This window comes from Myotis yumanensis, unplaced genomic scaffold (genome assembly GCF_028538775.1).
Source record: "Myotis yumanensis isolate MYYU_CA2020_CCGP unplaced genomic scaffold, mMyoYum1.0.hap1 SCAF_7, whole genome shotgun sequence".
Taxonomy (NCBI): Eukaryota; Metazoa; Chordata; class Mammalia; order Chiroptera; family Vespertilionidae; genus Myotis; species Myotis yumanensis.
This window is the reverse complement of record NW_027223758.1, coordinates 33071169-33092743: the sequence shown is the minus strand read 5'-3', so window position 1 is coordinate 33092743 and position 21575 is coordinate 33071169. Positions and strand designations below refer to the sequence as shown.

The following is a 21575-nucleotide window of genomic DNA, read 5'->3' as shown; positions in this document are numbered from 1 at the left end:
TACTCCCTTAAAGACATCTTCGTGCATATATCTTGGAGCACTGACTTATTTCTTTAGAAAATATTTTCTAAGTTGACAGATTATTAGCAAATGAAATTTTCACTCAACAAAAGATTGCTTAGGTACTCCTCTATGCCCACAACTAATATTAAAAAAGGTATATATAGTCAGTGTTCAAAAAATACATTTTATTTTAGGGGAGAGACAAACAGGTGAACAGACTGTCTCATGCAGTAAGATAAATACTCTGGTAGAACCACCAACATAGGAGACTGTGGGAAAAAGGTAGGCGTACCCAGCATTAGGGAAATCAACGAAAATTCTTCTTGTGTCTTTCTCTCTAAATTGCCATACACTTCAGCAGGTCTTACACCTTCTCTTATCTTTCTCTTTCCCCCAAGGCATGCCTAGAACAGGCCTCTTGAATAGTGATGCCCCAATTAGAGCTGCTGGCCAATGGACTGAAGTCATGTTTGGCACAGTGTCCTATATCCTTCTGGTTCACTGGCTGAGCCCAACCCCACCCAGGGAGGACAATAAAGACCCGTGTTCAGGGTCACACTGAATAGACAGTTCTGGACTCCATACAACCCACTGCCTGCTACTGTCTTTCAGGAGTCATGAAGTACCTACTACTTGCTCTTGCAATTTTTTTGCTCCTGGCCCAGTTGGTCTCAGGTAACTAGAATATTGGGAAGAAGAAACACCAACTTAGAACAGGGTCCTGCACATGGAGTCCCTGTTTTCAAACTGGCAATGGGAGTAGGGGCAGGGCTATCACAGGAGCGGGGCTGAGGTTTGCCTTACTTCTTCAAAACACCACTAAGAGACCTCAAGGCTCTCACAATGTCCATACTGGAGTTGAGGGAGATAATGAGAAGCCAAGGACTGACATGATCATGACACCCCAGATTCCCTGTGCTATCACTTAGGGCCAGTGCAGTCCAACCCTGCCTCGCTTCACTTTATATGGCAACAATCCTAAAATATTACTTCTCCCAGGTTTCTTGGTCTTACAGAGAACATTTCCCACTTTTTAAATTCTTGGATCTAAGTAATAGAACCATAAGTTGGAAAAGGGAAGAAAATTATTCTGAGTAAAGAGGTGGGGGGAGTCAAGCCTCTTGGAAATCCTGTGTCAGATTTCAGCTCTGCTTCTGTAAGCATGCCTTCTTTTTAATTAATTCCATAGTTTATATTTACATCATTAAGATGGGAACACTGAAAGCATTTTAGAAATAAAGAAATTGGCTACCATTTCATGTAAAATGCTTGCATTTTAAAAATTGTGACCAACTGATGAACAAGTTATAATCTGCATTTTTAAACTTAAGAATGTACATGGGGAAATTTCCCAGGTCTTTGAGAAATCCTTGAATATACAATTAACAGTATGTGCTTATTATTTTGTCACATTTTTTGTACCAATATTAACTTGAAGAGCCCCTTATGTGTGTTATTTGGATTGTTTTTTCCAGTGTGTCACTATTATAAATAACATAGTACAACCTTGTTAATATATCATTGTAAGATCCTCTGCTTATATAGGTAAATTTTAGAAGTTCAATTGATTGGTCAAAAGGTGATAAAGAAAACTAGCATATATTGTCAAATGATACTATTTTGTTACTATTTTCAAACTTTCTGTTTCACATTTCTTGCAAATATTTTCTAATATATGGGTTACTTCTAACAAATGTATTAATTTGTTTCAGATACAAAAATTTCATTTTCATGTGGCAAGTATACTGGTATTTTGTTTGCAGTCTTCCACTCACTTAGAAAGTTCTGCATGCTAACAGTTTATTCATCACACTTACAGATTTCTTTGTTTTCTTTTTAAGTTTAAATTATTTATTTATAATTTTACTTTCCTGGCTTCAATGAAAGCGATTCGTCAATATTTTCAAAATGTGTTTCGCTCCTTATCTCACTTTGAATTGAGAGAATGAACACTTTTGGCAATTTCTCTTAAATAAATAATATCTTAGTTTTAATTAACTTCTGCTTACTGAAACTTCTTTTACAGGTTTAATTATTTTTTTTACATTAACACAATCTCATATTTTATATATGGCACACAGTGAGAATCCAACTTTTTAGACGTACAATTTCTTTTTTTTTTTTAATATATTTTATTGATTTTTTACAGAGAGGAAGTGAGACGGATAGAGAGTTAGAAACATCGATGAGAGAGAAACATCGATCAGCTGCCTCCTGCACACTCCCCACTGGGGATGTGCCCGCAACCCAGGTACATGCCCTTGACCAGAATCGAACCTGGGACCTTTCAGTCCGCAGGCCGACGCTCTATCCACTGAGCCAAACCGGTTTCGGCTAGACGTACAATTTCTTAATGGAAATTGTTTACTACCTCTACAGCTGCCTCCACGGGTAGTACTGAATGTTCTCTAGAATTTGCAGAACTGTTCAAGAGGAAATTAATAACAGTATGAGTGTTGCCTCAGAAAATGTTTCAGATCTACTGCATCCTTGAAATTCTATGCATTTGGACTGCATGATTTCTCACTTTGTCTCTGGAAATTAATGACATACATCACATATTTGCATGGTGTCCCCTTTCTAAACCAAAGGACCTGAGAAAACTCCTTAGTTTTTCTTCCTAGATAAACATAAGCAATTCAGGATTATTCTGTAACATTATCTAAGTCTAACCCAAGATTCTGAGGCTTTAGAAAGGACATTTGGAAAGAAAAACCAATAAAATGCCAGCGCCCACAGAAGATCAGGATAGAAAGGAGGAAAACTTGACCTGTGGTTTCCATTCACATAGATTGCTAAGTGAAGAAAGGCATTTGAATGTTATCTTTATGGATGAATTTGGGATTCTGAGAACGAAGGGGATTCTTGAGGGAGTATAGAGAAATTTGAAGCCTAAGAAACAGTATGGAGAGCCCTTGCAGATACAAAAGAAGAAAAAGAGGAAAAGAAAAATCATGAAAACAAAAGTCAAGAAATCTTTCTGTTCCTCAGAAGTATGAGGTTCTTCCGCTACTCATGGCCTTTGCATATGTTATTCCTTCTTCTTTAAATACTTTTCTAGATTGTCACATAGTTAGAGCCTTTCATCCTTTATGTCTAGGGTTGAACATCATTTTCCTGAGGGATACTTTCCTCAATGACCCCCACACAGATTTCTGATTTTAGGGGTGAGAGGCCCATACATACATCTAGAAATCTATGAGTGTAAAATTTGTATATAAATATTATGTATGGGAAAACCCATTTAAACTTCAGAGAGGATTAAGCAGTTGATAAGGTATAATAGTAGTGGTAATAGTCAGAACTCAAAAGTGATTACTCTCTGCTGCATCACATTATCTTTTCAATTTGTTGCACTTACCACAAACTGTAGTTATTCCGTTTATTCACTTACTTGTTTCTTTTTTTTCTCCTTCTCCAATGTAATCTTCTCAGACCTTGTCTTTCTACTCATTGTTTATTCCCATCATCCTGCAGCGTTCTTGACATACTAGGCACTCACTATACATTTGTTGGTTGAATGGAGAGGAATGAGTTAAGCAATGTAGAACAAGGTGAGAAAGTTTCAGCATCTCTTCAGGGCCTTCTCTGTGTTATATCCCATCTGATGAAAGCATTTAGTATATATGTATATAATATTACACATATATAGCCATATTCTACAGAAGGGCTCACTAATGAGTATATTACTAGTAGACTGGCTTTTGGTTTTTTATTTCCAAAATTTTGTAGAATATATTAATACCTCAATAATACATAGCTATAGCTATGTATATATAGAAGATTATATATTTATATCAGGAAGATAATATATAAGACAAATCTAGAGATACATTTCAAATACAGTTTTTAGGACCTCAAAAACATGTAAAGACATTTTAAAAATCTCACCAGGCAAACAAAAGCCATGTGTATTTGAGTAACAGTGGGAAGCATTACAATAATGATTTGACAATTTTATATTTTAAAATTATAGTTTTTAAACTTCTATTTAGGTGTGTCTTAGTTACATATTTTTTGAAATTGATTAAGGATTTTATATTCACAAGTAATCATATGTTAAATATTTTTTAATTTAAAATGGAAAATAGAAACCTGCCATGTGTTTATATGCAGAATTCTGGTTTCAGAAAGGGTCATACATATATAAAAACTAATCTATGTGTGTATATATTTATAAAATCTCATTTAAATTCTAATTTAATCCTCAGAGCAGGTCTTCATGACTAGGAAAAGTTTAACAAAGCAACTGGTAAGGGAATTGAAAAATCAGTGTTCAGGAAATAATTGTCATTTTTTGCTTTTCATGATAGATCTCTGACTTACATGATCTATATAATTCCTTTATGTAGGTAACTGGATGGTGAAAAAGTGTGCAAACAAAAGTGGAAATTGCAGGAGCAAGTGCAGAACTGGAGAGTTACAAATAAAACCTCATAATGGGATGTGCATCAAGGAAAAAATGTGCTGTGTTCTGAATGGCAAAGAGCTTAATCCTTTACTCTGTCGTGATCACCACATGACTACAACTGCAGGTCCTATAACTACAAATGCCCCAGAAGAAGAAGAAACAACTATGACCGGGGGCATGACGGCGGAAAAAGCAACAGGGGCAAAGGTGACAGGAGCAATGACAACAGCGGCAAAGGCGACAGGAGCAATGGCAACAGCGGCAAAGGCGACCACCGCAGCAACCAATAAGGCTAGCTCTTGAGCATTCCACCCTCTGTCTCCTGAGATAGGATCCTTGGTTCATTAAAGCAAAGGGCCTTATTTTGGTGTCAGTCTTCTCATTACTTCTCACCTTCTCTCCTCTCACGTGTTTGGAAGGGAATCACATCTCTGAAGCACCCGCAATTCCAGGGTAGGGATATAAATAAGATAGAGGCCAGGCACATGTGAGGGTTAGTCCAAAAGACACATTAAGGACAGATGCATAAGAACAATGTCATCAATGAAGACAATTCCCAGCCCATGGGTCCACAATCTGCCTGTAGCTGTGGTTATCACACTGTAAAGTGCATCAGGAACACACGGAGGGATTGCTAAGATACAGGATTCTGGGCCTCACCACCCATTTCTGATTCTGTGGTAGAGCCTGAGAATTAGCATTGCTCACAAGTTCCAGGCGATGCTGATGTCTCTTGTCTAGGGAACACACTTGGAAAACCACTGGCCTATAATATGGAACGATTGAAGGCCTCCTTCTAAAGACTGAAAGCATTTCCTATGTATTTTTTGATGTGGTTAGTGAGACAAAAGCATTCCTACAGAGTGCTTAGTTAGTCATTTTCTTATTAGCTTTCCTATAACAACTTCAGAATGTGCATATTATGATCTCACTTCAGAGAAGACTAAACTTAATGCAGAAGCATTAGAACTGAAATAGATTTAATTGACTACTGAGCGCACTCTGTCACTATACCCTGATGTCCAGTTTTCTCCTCTCCCTGGAAATCCTCAATCAATAGATTCAAGCTTAGATAGGATGGAAGATCAAGATCTCCACAGTGTGACCTGAAGACTGAGATAGACACTCACCTTAAGCCATAAGATTTTCCCCTTAAGAGCTCTTCCTGTACCAATGAGATAACATGGCACATAATAGTTATCCATTTATGCCGCAGGCCCACTTCCTTGATACCTGGATGGGGAGAAGAGGAAACACAGCTGCCATCACTTTCTGGACACCTATGGTAGCCATGTTTTTGTCCGTCTCATTTTTCCTACTTATGGGAAGACAGAGTTGGGCCAAATGTCTTTCTCCTCACCCTTGTCACACTGGGATCCTTCTGATTCTAAAAATATGAGCTTAGCTTATGCCTTGTGGGATCAATTCACTTTTGACCTCATCAGGGACCAAAGATATAATGCAGAGAAAACACTAAAAACATTGGGAGAAAACATTGCTGGAAGGGTTATCTCCATTACAAAAGACAAGTCCATGAGTGCCATCGCAAAATCCTTTTCCTTCTTCACTTGATTACTAATTAGTAACATCCAGTTACTAATACGTCCATGTGCATCTACCACCTCTAATAGGTGCCATCACTTCATCTCCACTGCTACTGTATTGCCATCACTTCATCTCCACCGCTATGTAACAATTCAGCTCTTACGACTTGCCCTGGGATTATTGCGGTAGCCTTCCCATTGATCACTCTGCCTTCCTTTCACACACATACACATGCATCCTCCACATTGATAGCCAGTCACTTTTCTAATGCAAAGCTATTCATCAAACTCACCTCTGGCATCATTGCTAACCACTGGCCTAAGGAATGATTGAAGGCCTCCTTCCTAAGGTTGAAAGCATCCTAGCCAGTATTTTAGTACAGATTTCATTGTTCTTCATGTTCATATCCTAGATTACATTTCCAGTTTCATCTCCTCTCACTCTCCCATAGAACATCCTACACCTCATACTACACACTTACTCATATTTGATTTGAACTCACTGGATTGCTTCTGGATAATAAGTTTCTGTACATATGCTTCTCTCTCTGCTTAAGCCTGCCTGCCTTAACTCTTTATCCTCTTCCAGAGAACATTGAAAATCACATGCTTCTCCCAAAACAGAACTACCACCACCTCCTGTTCTCTACTATCATGACCTATCCAGAATTGTCATCATGTCACATCATGTTCTATATGTCTGCTTGTATGTCTTCTCCCCTACTAGACTTGGAAATTATATTCAATGAAATAACTTTTTCTATTTCTTTTTCTCCTATCATCCTCCAACTGGAGTCTATACCAATACTTGATTAAATAAAATGGGACTTGACGGCCTAGAAAATTTGGGGATGTTACTGAAATTTCACCTTCATTTTTTTCTAGATCTAGCTCTTCTCCAGGAGGCTGGCTTATGCCTCCTTCAAGAAACACATCTGTTATCTATGTCATTATCTAATGGAAGAGATATAAGCAGTGGGTAGACCAAACCAGTAGGGCACATTGCCTTTTATACTCATGGCTATCATTGTAGGTAGAACTCGTGAATGCACACAGGAAGGTGGAAGGGCAGAGTTGGTCACTTCAGCAGAGAAGAACAGTAGAAAAAGTCATAAACTTTGAGCCAAATATATACCAGGTTATTCCTGGTCCCACCAGGTATTCAGTCTTAGACTGAGGACAACTGATTTCCCATCTTGAAGCCTAAGTTTCTGAACTGGGAGAATAAAGAAAATACCTACTCCCACTCAGGCTATTTTGAGGGTTGCTAGAGTAGTATCTTCAAATTTACTTACAATATAGGGACTTAGCTAGCAGGTTGCTGATTCTTGGATAAAGGGCAAAAAGGTACCTTTCCCCAGGGCCCTGCCCACTGGATCAAGGCAGCTCTGCAAGTTTATGAGTGATTATAAGCCATGCTTCACCTGGGGGAAAGCTTATTACGATGCAGGGAAGAATATGACTGAGGTTAGGATAATAGGATCTCCTTGAACAGCCAGGTGGAGTTTTAAAGGCTCCTGGTAGAACTCACTGTGCTTTCTCCTCACTAATCACCTGGATCACCGCCTCGAAAACATCTTAGAGCTGTCAGCTGTGTCATTACGGATGAGGAATATAATTTCAATGCTGCAGCCTGAAACTCAACCCTTCTGTCTTCTTGCCTCATACCCATTTCTTCTTCATCCCATGCTTGAAATTCGATGGAAAATAACCTTTCCCTGCTGTGAAATTTGGGGGAGAATGGGAACCTTTACTGCATAAGAACCCATAATGGGCCAAGTACACTGATGAATCAGAAGCATTATATGGTCATTACAATAACATGGATAAAGCTGAGGAAACTGGAGCTAAACATATTTGGGTTCTTCCTTTACTACTTTCACTTATCATGTGGTCTCTACCAAAATTTCTTCCTTGATAAGACAGATATAATCATATATCTCCTTCCTAGGAAAAGTTTAAAAATTAAAATAGGTGAGGCCTTAACCGGTTTGGCTCAGTGGATAGAGCATCGGCCTGCGGACTGAGAGGTCTCAGGTTCGATTCCTGTCAAGGGCATGTACCTTGGTTGCGGGCACATCCCCAGTGGGAGGTGTGCAAGAGGCAGCTGATCGATGTTTCTTTTTTTTTTAAATATATTTCTTTATTGATTTCAGAGAGGAAGGGAGGAGAGAGATAGAAACATCAATGATGAGAGAGTATCATTGATTGGCTGACTCCTGCACACCCCACACTGGGGATGGACCCCACAACCCAGGCATGTGCCCTTGGCCAGAATCGAACCTGGGACCCTTCAGTCCGCAGGCCGATGCTCTATCCACTGAGCCAAGCCGGCTAGGGCAGCTGATCGATGTTTCTGACTCTACCCCTCTCCCTTCCTCTCTGAAAAAAATCAATAAAATATATTTAAAAAATAAATAAATAAAATAGGTGAGGCATATGGGACATCACATAAAACTGGGACCCATAAAACTCTAAGGCATGTAGGCTTAGTGAGGTATAAGTTATTACCACTAAAAATAAGAAAAATAAAGTAAGGCACATTGAACATGAAGCACGGTCTCTGGCATCTATGAAATGCTTAGAAGGAAGGAAATTTTACCCTTTGCAACAGCATGGATGGAGTATTATGCAAAGTGAAATAGGCCAGTCAGAAAAAGACAAGTACCATATGATTTCACTTACATGTGGAACCTGAGGAACAAAATAAACTAACAAACAAAATAAAAACAGACTCATAGATACAAAGAACAGACTTACAACTGTGAGAGGGGAAAGGCGTTAGGGGGCTAGGTGAAAAAGGTAAAGAGATTAAGCAAAGAAAAAAATACTCATAGGCACAGACAACAGTATGGTAATTACCAGAGAGTGGGGGAGGGGTGAAAGAAGGTAAAGAGGGGATAAATGGTGATGGATGGAGATTTAATTTGGGGTGGTGAACACACAAAGATATGTTGTACAATTGTGCACCTGAAATACGTATAATTTTGTTAAACAGTGTCACCCCAATAAATTCAATGAAAAGTAAAAAATAAAATATTGCAAGGGTTCTCACCACACACACACACACACACACACACACACACACACACACACTGTAGCTGTGTGAACTGATAGATATGTTAATTACTTTGATTTTGGTAATCATTTCACAATGTATACATATATCAAAACATCATGTTGTATACCTAATACATATGCAATTTTAATTTATCAATCTATCTCAAGAAAACTGAAAAATAAAATATTCTGAACTAAATTATATTAGAGAGATAACATATCAGCTAAATAGTTCGTAGAGGGGAATGTATGTCATTTGATCCATACATTAGGAAAAGAGATAAATTGAAAATATATTATTAGAGGTTCAAACTAAAACAGTAGAGAACAGTTAGCACATCAAACTCAAATACATCAAATAAAATAAATAGTAGACATAAAAAGAAGAAATTCATAAAATGTAAAACAAATATTTTTCAATTACAATTGATATTCAATATTATTTTTATACTAGAGGCCCGGTGCACAAAAATTTGTGCACTCGGTGGGGGGGGGGGGGGGGGAGGGTTCCCCCAGCCAAGCCTGTGCCCTCTCGCAGTCTGGGACCCCTCGGGAGATAACGACCTGCTGGCTTAGGCCTGCTCCCGGGTGACAGAGGGCAGGCCCAATCCCTAAGTGCAGCCCCTGGTCAGGCTCAGAGCAGGGCCGATTGGGGAGTTGGGGTGCCGCCCCGTCATGCACAGAGCAGGGCGGATCGGGAGGTTGCAATGCCACCCTCAGTCACGCTCAGGGTAGACTGATTGGGGGGTTGGGGCACCGCCCCCTGTTACACTCAAGGCAGGGTCAATGGGGAGGTTGCAGCGCCACCCCCTGTCACACACAGAGCAGGGACCATCAGGGGGTTGGGGCGCTGCCCCATGTCACTCACAGAGCAGGGCCAATCAGGGGGTTGGGGCGCTGCTCCCTGTCACTCACAGAGCAGGGCCGATCAGGGGGTTGGGATGCTGCCCCGTCATGCACAGAGCTGGGCCGATCAGGGGGTTGGGGCGCTGCCCCCTGTCATGCACAGAGCATGGCCAATCAGGGGGTTGGGGCGCTGCCCCCTGTCACTAACAGAGCAGGGTCCATCAGGGGGTTGGGGCGCAGCCCCCTGTCACTCACAGAGCAGGGCCCATCAGGGGGTTGAGGAGCTCTCCGCTGTCACTCACAGAGTAGGGCTGATAGGGGAGCTGGGGCACCGCCCCCTGTCACACACAGAGCAGGGCGGATCAAGGGGTTGGGGCGCTGCACCCTGTCACACTCAGGGCAGGGCCAATGGGGAGGTTATGGCTCTACCCTGTCACACACAGAGCAAGGCCTGTGGAGGGGGGTTGGGGCGCCACCCTCTATCACCCACAGAGCAGGGCCGATCAGGGGGTTGGGGCACCGCCACTGTCACACTCGGGGCAGGGCCAATGGAGAGGTTATGGTTCTACCCTGTCACAAACAGAGCAGGGCCCATGGGGGTGCGGGGGGTTGGGGCGCCGCACCCTGTCACACACAGAGCAAGGCCTATCAGGGGGTTGGTGCGCTGCACCCTGTCACACACAGAGCCGCAGGGCAATCAGGGGATTGGGGAGCCCCCCCATCAGGCACAGAGCAGGGCTGATCAGGGGGTTTGGGCGCTGCCCCCTGTCACGCTGATCCCAGTGCCGGGAGCCTCGCTGCTCCACTGATCCCGGTGCCGGGAGGCATATTACCCTTTTACTATATAGAATCGAGGCCTGGTGCACAGGTAGGGGCCGGCTGGTTTGCCCTGAAGGGTGTCCTGGATCAGGGTGGGGGTCCCCACTGGGGTGCCTGGCCAGGCTGGCTGAGGGGCTGAGGGCTGTTTTCCCGCTCGCAGTTGACTAAAACCTCCCAACTGCTCCTTGTTTTCTTTCTTTTTTTTTTATTCTGGGCCAGCTTTAGCTCTGAGGCCTCGCTGCTGAAAACATGGATACAATGTTGCGGTCCGGGGCTGACTGAAAGCCGGTTTTATTCAGCTTCTTATTTGAAACATAGTAATAGTTGCTTAGAGTTGCAGTTGAGAGGCCGGCAAGTGAGTCGGGGACCGTTGGAGTCTGCACTTCCTGGAGGAAGCAAACCTCCCTGTTCGCTTCAGTGCATGGCTGCCGGCCGCCATCTTGGCTGACAGTTAATTTGCATAAGGATACGCTGATTAGCCAATGGGAAGGGTAGTGGTCGTACGCCAATTATCATGTTTCTCTTTTATTAGTGTAGACTAGAGGCCCGGTGAACATTGTGCACTCGGTGGGGAAGGAGAGGTCCCTCAGCCCGGCCTGTGCCCTCTCGCAGTCTGGGACCCCTCAGGAGATAACGACCTGCTGGCTTAGGCCTGCTCCTGGATGGCAGAGGGCAGGGCCAATCCCTAGGAGCAGCCCCTGGTCAGGCTCAGAGCAGGGCTGATTGGGGAGTTGGGGCACCGCCCCCTATCACACTCAAGGCAGGGTCAATGGGGAGGTTGCGGCGCCACCCCCTGTGATGCACAGAGCAGGGCCAATCAGGGGGTTGGGGCGCTGCCCCCTGTCACTCACAGAGCAGGGCCCATCAGGGGATTGGGGAGCTCCTCCCTGTCACTCACAGAGTAGGGCCGATAGGGGAGTTGGGGCACCGCCCCCTGTCACACACAGAGCTGGGTGGATCAGGGGGTTGGGGCGCTGCACCCTGTCACACTCAGGGCAGGGCCAATGGGGAGGTTATGGCTCTACCCTGTCAAACACAAAGCAAGGCCCGTGGAGGGGGGTTGGGACGCCACCCTCTATCACCCACAGAGCAGGGCCGATCAGGGGGATGGGGCGCCACCGCTGTCACACTCGGTGCAGGGCTGATGGAGAGGTTATGGCTCTACCCTGTCACACACAGAGCAGGGCCCATGGGTGCGGGGGGGGGGGGGGGGCGGTTGGGGCGCCGCACCCTGTCACACACAGAGCAGGGCGGATAGGGAGGTTGTGGCCCCGCCCCCTGTCACACACAGAGCCGCAGGGCAATCAGGGGTTTTGGGCGCTGCCCCCTGTCACGCTGATCCCAGTGCCGGGAGCCTCGCTGCTCCACTGATCCCGGTGCCGGGAGGCATATTAACCTATTACTATATAGGATAGCGGCCTGGTGCATGGGAAGGGGCCGGCTGGTTTGCCCTGGAGGCTGTCCTGGATCAGGGTGGGGGTCCCCACTGGGGTGCCTGGCCAGTCTGGCTGAGGGGCTGAGGGCTGTTTTCCAGGTGGTGAGTGACTAAAGCTCCCAACCACTCCTTGTTTTCTTTTTTTTTTAATTCTGGGCCAGCTTTAGCTCTGAGGCCTAGCTGCTGAAAACATGGATACAATGTTGTGGTCCGGCTGGGTTTCAGTCCGCTGGTTTCTGGAGTTTATCTTCTTATTTGCAACATAGTACACAGTTGCTTAGAGTTGTAGCTCAGAGGCTGGCAAGTGAGGCGGGGAACGTTGGAGTTCCCAGCAAGAAAGCCTCATGTTCGCTTCCAGCTGCCTGGATGCCGGCTGCCTGGCTGCCGGCTGCCATCTTGGCTGACAGTTAATTTGCATATACTCACTGATTAGCCAATGAAAAGGGTAGCAGTCGTACGCCAATTACCATGTTTCTCTTTTATTAGTGTAGATTAGTTTCAGGTGTAAAAAAATAGTGGTTATGTTAACGGATGGGGACCTGGCTCAGAGTGGATCTGCCTTGAGCTGGCCTATAGTGTGTGGGTTCTTGACTTTGTGTGGGAAAGGTTTCACACCATGAGTCCAGGTGATTTTGAGAGTACATTTCTTAAAGCTGGGGACAGTGAAACAAAGGAAGGGCTAAGAGTAGAAGAAGCAACAGGAGAGAGCCTAGGCTGGGCTACTGTGGCTCTCTACAATGTTATAGGAAAGAATGCTGGGCGGCATGAATTCAATGAGAAGTAAAAGTCACAGTGAGAGAAGTGAGCCAAAGTGGGACTGCTGTCAGCTTACTGGAAACTCAGAGAAAAGGGAAGCCTTGGAGACAGGTTCAGGGGGTTAGCCTGGGACTAGCTGCACCTGCCCGCTGCTCCCCTGGTTGTAAGTCTCACAGGGACACTTAAGTGTTTAGGAGAAAGCAAATAAAAAGTTCATGCCACAGAAAAGGTGTAGGTATGCTCCAGAGAGCCTGTGCTGGGTCCTTTGTCTTGAGGCTTTTATTTTTGTATGTGTGGGTGGGAACCCTAGGGGAGGTCTTAGGGGAGGGTCTTGACAGAATATTTATTAGTTTTCTAGGTGTGTCCTTCAATATGTTGCTTCATCAAAATGAGTGTATAGAGGTGTAAGGGTCATTCTTTGGTTTAGTTTCATCTTTAAAAAACGTCATTCTTGTAGACAGAAGGACGACCAAGAGACATATGAAACATGCTCAAAGTCACTAATCATCCGAGAGATGCAAATCAAAACGACAATGCGGTACCATCTCTCTACTGTCAGAATGGCTATCATCAACAAATCAACAAATGACAAGTGCTGGCGAGGATGTGGAGAAAGGGGAACCCCCGTGCACTGCTGGTGGGAATGCAGACTGGTGCAGCCACTGTGGAGAACAGTATGGAGTTTCCTCAAAAAACTAAACATGGAACTCCCATTTGATCCAGTGATCCTACTTCTAGGAATATATCCCAAGAAACTAGAAACACCAATCAGAAAGGATATATGCACCCCTATGTTCAGAGCAGCACAATTTATAATAGCTAAGATTTGGAAACAGCCTAAGTGCCCATCAGTAGATGAGTGGATTAGAAAACGGTGGTACATCTACACAATGGAATACTACACTGCAGTAAAAAAGAAGGAATTCTTACCATTTGCAGCAGCATGGATGGATCTGGAGAGCATTATGCTACGTGAAATAAACCAGTTAGAGAGAGACAAATATCACATGATCTCACTCATTTATGGAATATAATGAACATAAACTAATAAACAAAAACAGATCCAGAGACAGAGAAGCATCGATCAGACTGTCAAACCTCAGAGGGAAGGTAGGGGAGGGTGGGGGTAAGGGGGAAGATCAAGCAAAGGACTTGTATGCATGCATATAAGCCTAACCAATGGACACAGACAACATGGGGGTGAGGGCATGAGCTGGAGAGGTCTGGGGGGGTTATGGTGGGATAAGGACACATATGTAATACCTTAATAAAAATAAATAAATAAATAAATAAATAACTGTCATTCTTGTGTGTGGTATAAGTTGGTGGGCTACTTTCATTTTTTTCCATGTACCTGTCCAATTTTCCCCACACCATTTACTGTAGAGACTGTCTTTATTTTCTTGTATGCTCTTGCCTCCTTTGTCAAATATTAATTGACCATATGGGCATGGGTCGATTTCTGGGGTCTCTTCTCTGTTCCATTGGTCTACATGCCAGTTCTTGTGCCAGTACCAGGCTGTTATGATTACAATGGCTTTGTAGTATAACTTGATATCCAGTATTGTGATTCCTCCAACTTTATTCTTCTTTCTCAAGATTGCTGAGGCTATTCAGGGTCTTTTTTGGTTCCATATAAATTTTTGGAATATTTGTTCTAGAACTGTGAGATATGCTATTGGTATTTAAATAGGGATTGCACTGAATTCATAAATTGCTTTGGGTAGTATGACCATTTGAATGATGTTAATTCTTGCAATCCATGAACACAGTATATGCTTCCATTTGTTTGTATCTTCCTCTATTTTCTTTTTCAATGTCCTATAGTTTTCTGAGTACAGGTCTTTGACCTCCTTCGTTAAGTTTTTTCCCAGATATCTTAGTTTTTGTTATTGCAATGGTAAATGGGATTGTTTTTTTTAGTCTCTTTCTCAGAGTTCATTATTGGTGTATAAAAATGCTATTGATTTCTGGATGTTAATTTTGTATCCAACTACTTTGCTGAATTAATTTATTAACCCTAGCAGTTCTTTTGTGGAGTCTTTAGGGTTTTCTATGTACAATATCATGTCATCTGTGAATAATGACAGTTTTACTTCCTCCTTTCCAATTTAGATGCCTTTTATTTTTTTTTATGATCGCTATGGCTAGGACTTCCAGTACTATGTTGAATAAGAGTGGTGAAAGCAGACATCCCTGTCTTGTTCCTGAAATTGAGGGAAATGCTGTAGGTTTTTGCCCATTGAGAATGATGTTGACTGTAGGTTTCTCATGTATGGCCTTTATTATGTTGAGGTATGATCCCTCTAGTCCCACTTTGCTGAGAGTTTTTATCATAAATGGATCCTGGGTTTTGTCACATGCTTTTTCCTGCACCTATTGATATGATCAAGTGATTTTTATCCTTCATTTTGTTTATGTGATGTATCACATTTATTAATTTTAAAATATTGTACCAGCCTTGCATCCCTGAAATAAACCCCATTTGGTTATGGTGTATGGTCTTTCTAATGTATTGCTGGATCCAATGTGCTAATATTTTGTTGAGAATTTTATCATCGAAGTTCATCAGGCATATAATTTTCTTTCTTTGTAGTGTCTTTAGAATCTGGTTTTGTAATTAGGATAACGCTGGCCTCATGAAAAGAGCTTGGAAGTCCTCCCTCTTAAATTTTTTGGAATAGTTTGAGGAGGATAGGTGTTAGTTCTTTGAATGGTGCAACTCTTCTATGAAGCCATCTGGTCCTGGATTTTTGTTTGCTGGGAGTTTTTTTCTTATTATTCTTTCTGCTTTAATTTCATTAGTTGTTATCCGCCTATTCAGGTTTCTGATTCTTTCTGATTGAGTTTTAGAAGATTTTATGTTTCTAGGAATTTGTCCATTTTGCTCAGGTTATCCAGGCATGTAGTTGTTTGAAATATTTTCTTACAATCCTTTGTATTTCTGTGATGTCAGTTGTTACTTCACCTCTTTTTTATAATATTTTTTATTGATTTCAGAGAGGAAGGGAGAGAGAGAGATAGAAACATCAATGATGAGAATCATTGATTGGCTGCCTCCTGCACACTCCCTGCTCGGGGAAGAGGGATCAAGCCCACAACCTGGCCAGAATCGAACCCGGGATTCTTTAGTCTGCAAGCCAACACTCTATCCACTAAGCCAAACTGGCTATGGCGTTACTTCACCTCTTTTAGTTCTGATTTTATTTATTTGGGTCCACTCTCTTTGTTCCTTGATAAATCTGGCTAAAGGTTTGTCAATCTTGTTTATCTTTTTAAAGAACCAGCTCTTGGTTTCTTGATTTTATTTTATTTTATTATATTTTGTTGTCTCTGTCATTTATTTCCATGCTGATCTTTATTATCTCCTTCCTTCAACTTACTCTGGGCTTTTCTTGTTCTCTTTCTAATTATTTCAGTTGTGGGTTAGACCGTTTATTTGAGCTTTTCCTTGTTTCTTGAAGTAAGGCTGCAATGCTACGAACTTCTCACAGGACTGCTTTTGTTGTATCTCAGAGATTTTGGGTTGTTGTGTTCATTTCTGTCTGTCTGGAGGAAGTTTTTATTTCTTCCTTGATCTCATAGGTAACCCTTTAATAATATGCTACTTAGCCTTCATGTGTTTGAATGTTTTTGAGTATTTTTTTTAATGTAGTTGATTTCTAGTTTCGTGTCATTGTGTTTCAGGAAAATGCCTGATATGATTTCAATCTTCTTGGATTTGATAAAACATATTTTGTGTCCAAACATGTCAAAATTTTCTATCTTTCAAAAATGTTCTATGTGCACTTGAGAAGAATGTATATTCTGATGCTTTGGGATGAAATGTTCTGTAAATAGCCATAAATCCATGTGATCTAGTGTGCATTTAAGGTCACTGTTTCCTTGTTGATTTCTTGCCTCGAAGATCTATCCAGTGATGTCAGTAAAGGGTGATAAAGTCTCCTGTGAATCTCTCCCTTAAATTCCACCAAGATTTTTTTATATAGATTTAGAGGCTCCTATGTTGGGTATGTACATGTTATGAGGATTATATTTTCCTGTTGGATTGATGCTTTAGTATTATGTAGTGACCTTCTTTGTCTCTTGATATGTCCTTTATTTTGAAGTCTATTTTGTCAGATATGAATATTGCTACCCCAGCTTTTTGTTTGTTGCCATTTGCATGGATTATTTTCCCCAGCCCTTCACTTTCAATCTATGTGAATCTTTTCTTCTGAGGTGGGTCTCTTGTCGACAGCATATATGAGTCATGTTTCCTTATCCATTCAACCATGCTGTGTCTTTTGATTGGAGCATTTAGTCTATTTACATTTAAGGTTATTAAGATCAGTACTTATTTATAGCCATTTTTTTTCTTTATACCTGTGTTTCCCGTCCCCCGCCCCCCCCCTTCACCGCCCCTCTGGATTTCTCCTTCTTCAAGCAGTCCTTTTAACATTTCTTGCAATGTTAGTTTGGTAGTAATTTACTCCTTTAGCCTTTTTTACTCCGGGAAGCTCTATATTTCACCTTCAATTTTAAATGATAGTCTTGCTAGATAGAGTACTGTAGGATTCAGGTCCTTACTTGTCATTACTTTGAATATTTCATGAAAATCCCTTCTGGCCTGAAATGTTTCTGATGAGAATTCAGCTGAGAGTCTAATGTGAACTTCCTTGTAGGTAACTTTCTGTCTCTCTCTCTCTTGCTGCCTTTAAGATTCTTTCATTGTCTTTAAAGTGTGCCATTTTAATTATGATGTGTCTTTGGGTTCATCTTGATTGGGACTCTCTGTGCTTCCTGAACTTGTGTGACTTTTTCCTTCACAAGGTTAGCAAAGTTTTTTGTCATTATTTCTTTAACAGGTTCTCTATTCCTTATTCACTTTCTTCTCCTTCTGGTATCCCAAATGATGCAATGTTATTTCATGTTATCCCAAAGTTCCCCTAAACGAACCTCCTGCTTTTTCATTCTTTTTTCTTTTTGATGCTCCAATTGGGTGTTTTTTTCTATCTTGTCTTCCAAATCACTGATTTGATCCTCTGCTAAATTAGTTCTACTTTTTATTCCAGTATATTCTTTTATATTTTTAAATTAAATCTTTACTGTTGAAAGTATTACATATGTCCCCCATTTCCCCCCATTGAGCTCTCTTGCCCTCCCCACCCCGGGCCTTCACCACCCTATTGTCTGTATCCATAGGTTATGTATATATACATACAAGTTCTTTGGTTGACCCCTTCTCACCTTCCCTCCCTTCCCCACCTTTCCTCTAAGATTCCATAATCTATTCTATGCTTCTGCGTCTCTGGATCTATTTCATTCAGAGTTAATTTTGTTCATTAGGTGCCATATATGAGTGAGATCGTGATACTTATCTTTCTCTGACTCCTTCCAGTGTATTCTTGAAGCCAAATACGGTATTCTCCTTTTCCAACTGGTCTGGTTCATGGTTTCTATTTCCTTTTTAATACTATTGTAAGTTCCACTAAGTTCCTTGAGCATCCTTATAATCATTACTTTAAACTCTATATCTCATAAATTGCTTGCCTCCATTTCATTCCACTCTTTTTCTGGACCTTCCTCCTTTTCCTTCATTTGAGGGTTGTTTCTTTGTCTCCTTATTTTTGCTGTCTCTCGTGTTTGTTTCTATTTATTAGAATTGCTATACCTCCCAGTCTTCGTGGAGTGGCCTTATGTAGTAAGTGTCCTGTGGGACCCAGTGGTACAGTCTCTTTGATCTCCTGAGCTGGACGCTCTAAGAATGTCCCCTGTGTGGGTTATTTGGGATCTCCTGTTGTAAGTGGGTCTTGATTGTTGTTGTCCTGTTTGTGGGTGGGATTCCCACCACACACTGGCTGGCTGGGAGGCTCAACCCTGACCATATCATACAAGCTGTTGTGCAGGAGCAATCTTGAGGTGGTTTCTGCCCTTCCTTATCAAAAGTTTCCTCTTCAGCTAATCTTCAGGTGATAATTCAGATGAATGTTCCCCAATTTAGTTTTATATCCAGTTTGGAAGAGGTGCAAGGAAGATCCACATACTTCACTACCATCTGGTAGCTCAGAAGTTCACACATACTCATGGTTCCAGGCCCAGCTAACTCCAGTAACTCTGGTTCCTTCCCTCTACTCCCTTAAAGACATCTTCGTGCATATATCTTGGAGCACTGACTTATTTCTTTAGAAAATATTTTCTAAGTTGACAGATTATTAGCAAATGAAATTTTCACTCAACAAAAGATTGCTTAGGTACTCCTCTATGCCCACAACTAATATTAAAAAAGGTATATATAGTCAGTGTTCAAAAAATACATTTTATTTTAGGGGAGAGACAAACAGGTGAACAGACTGTCTCATGCAGTAAGATAAATACTCTGGTAGAACCACCAACATAGGAGACTGTGGGAAAAAGGTAGGCGTACCCAACATTAGGGAAATCAACAAAAATTCTTCTTGTGTCTTTCTCTCTAAATTGCCATACACTTCAGCAGGTCTTACACCTTCTCTTATCTTTCTCTTTCCCCCAAGGCATGCCTAGAACAGGCCTCTTGAATAGTGATGCCCCAATTAGAGCTGCTGGCCAATGGACTGAAGTCATGTTTGGCACAGTGTCCTATATCCTTCTGGTTCACTGGCTGAGCCCAACCCCACCCAGGGAGGACAATAAAGACCCGTGTTCAGGGTCACACTGAATAGACAGTTCTGGACTCCATACAACCCACTGCCTGCTACTGTCTTTCAGGAGTCATGAAGTACCTACTACTTGCTCTTGCAATTTTTTTGCTCCTGGCCCAGTTGGTCTCAGGTAACTAGAATATTGGGAAGAAGAAACACCAACTTAGAACAGGGTCCTGCACATGGAGTCCCTGTTTTCAAACTGGCAATGGGAGTAGGGGCAGGGCTATCACAGGAGCGGGGCTGAGGTTTGCCTTACTTCTTCAAAACACCACTAAGAGACCTCAAGGCTCTCACAATGTCCATACTGGAGTTGAGGGAGATAATGAGAAGCCAAGGACTGACATGATCATGACACCCCAGATTCCCTGTGCTATCACTTAGGGCCAGTGCAGTCCAACCCTGCCTCGCTTCACTTTATATGGCAACAATCCTAAAATATTACTTCTCCCAGGTTTCTTGGTCTTACAGAGAACATTTCCCACTTTTTAAATTCTTGGATCTAAGTAATAGAACCATAAGTTGGAAAAGGGAAGAAAATTATTCTGAGTAAAGAGGTGGGGGGAGTCAAGCCTCTTGGAAATCCTGTGTCAGATTTCAGCTCTGCTTCTGTAAGCATGCCTTCTTTTTAATTAATTCCATAGTTTATATTTACATCATTAAGATGGGAACACTGAAAGCATTTTAGAAATAAAGAAATTGGCTACCATTTCATGTAAAATGCTTGCATTTTAAAAATTGTGACCAACTGATGAACAAGTTATAATCTGCATTTTTAAACTTAAGAATGTACATGGGGAAATTTCCCAGGTCTTTGAGAAATCCTTGAATATACAATTAACAGTATGTGCTTATTATTTTGTCACATTTTTTGTACCAATATTAACTTGAAGAGCCCCTTATGTGTGTTATTTGGATTGTTTTTTCCAGTGTGTCACTATTATAAATAACATAGTACAACCTTGTTAATATATCATTGTAAGATCCTCTGCTTATATAGGTAAATTTTAGAAGTTCAATTGATTGGTCAAAAGGTGATAAAGAAAACTAGCATATATTGTCAAATGATACTATTTTGTTACTATTTTCAAACTTTCTGTTTCACATTTCTTGCAAATATTTTCTAATATATGGGTTACTTCTAACAAATGTATTAATTTGTTTCAGATACAAAAATTTCATTTTCATGTGGCAAATATACTGGTATTTTGTTTGCAGTCTTCCACTCACTTAGAAAGTTCTGCATGCTAACAGTTTATTCATCACGCTTACAGATTTGTTTTCTTTTTAAGTTTAAATTATTTATTTATAATTTTACTTTCCTGGCTTCAATGAAAGCGATTCGTCAATATTTTCAAAATGTGTTTCGCTCCTTATCTCACTTTGAATTGAGAGAATGAACACTTTTGACAATTTCTCTTAAATAAATAATATCTTAAATAATTTTAATTAACTTCTGCTTACTGAAACTTCTTTTACAGGTTTAATTATTGTTTTTTTCTACACTGACACAACCTCATATTTTATATACGGCACACAGTGAGAATCCAACATTTTAGTGGTACAATTTCTTAATGGAAATTGTTTAGTACCTCTACAGCTGTTTCTACGGGTAGTACTGAATGTTCTCTAGAATTTGCAGAACTGTTCAAGAGGAAATTAATAACAGTATGAGTGTTGCCTCACAAAATGTTTCACATCTACTACATCCTTGAAATTCTATGCATTTGGACTGCATGATTTCTCACTCTGTCTCTAGGGCATGAATGACACACATCACATACTTGCATGGTGTGCTCTTTCTAAACCAAAGGACCCGAGATAAACCCTCAGTTGTTGTTTTTTTCTAGACAAACATACACAATTCAAGATTATTCTGTAACATTATCTAAGTCTAACCCAAGATCCTGAGGCTTTACAAAGACCACACTGAGAAAGAACATTTGGAAAGAAAAATCAATAAAATGCCAGCGCCCACAGAAGATCAGGATAGAAAGGAGGGAAACTTGATCTGTGGTTTCCATTCACATAGATTGCTCAGT

At 41.3% G+C, this 21575-nt stretch overlaps 1 protein-coding gene across 2 annotated transcripts in view; it reads right to left on the bottom strand.

Annotated features, from left to right (window-relative positions):
- LOC139014520 (beta-defensin 115-like) overlaps window positions 1–21575 on the bottom strand; it is a 177750-nt gene that overhangs the window by 68054 nt on the left and 88121 nt on the right. Inside the window, exon 1 of one of the 2 annotated variants that reach the window (XR_011472240.1) lies at window positions 5545–5644. The exons of the other annotated variant lie outside the window; for it this stretch is intronic. The gene's annotated coding sequence lies outside the window, so the exon portion shown is untranslated. Of the gene's footprint in view, window positions 1–5544; window positions 5645–21575 lie in introns of those variants that run through there. 2 annotated transcript variants of the gene reach the window in all.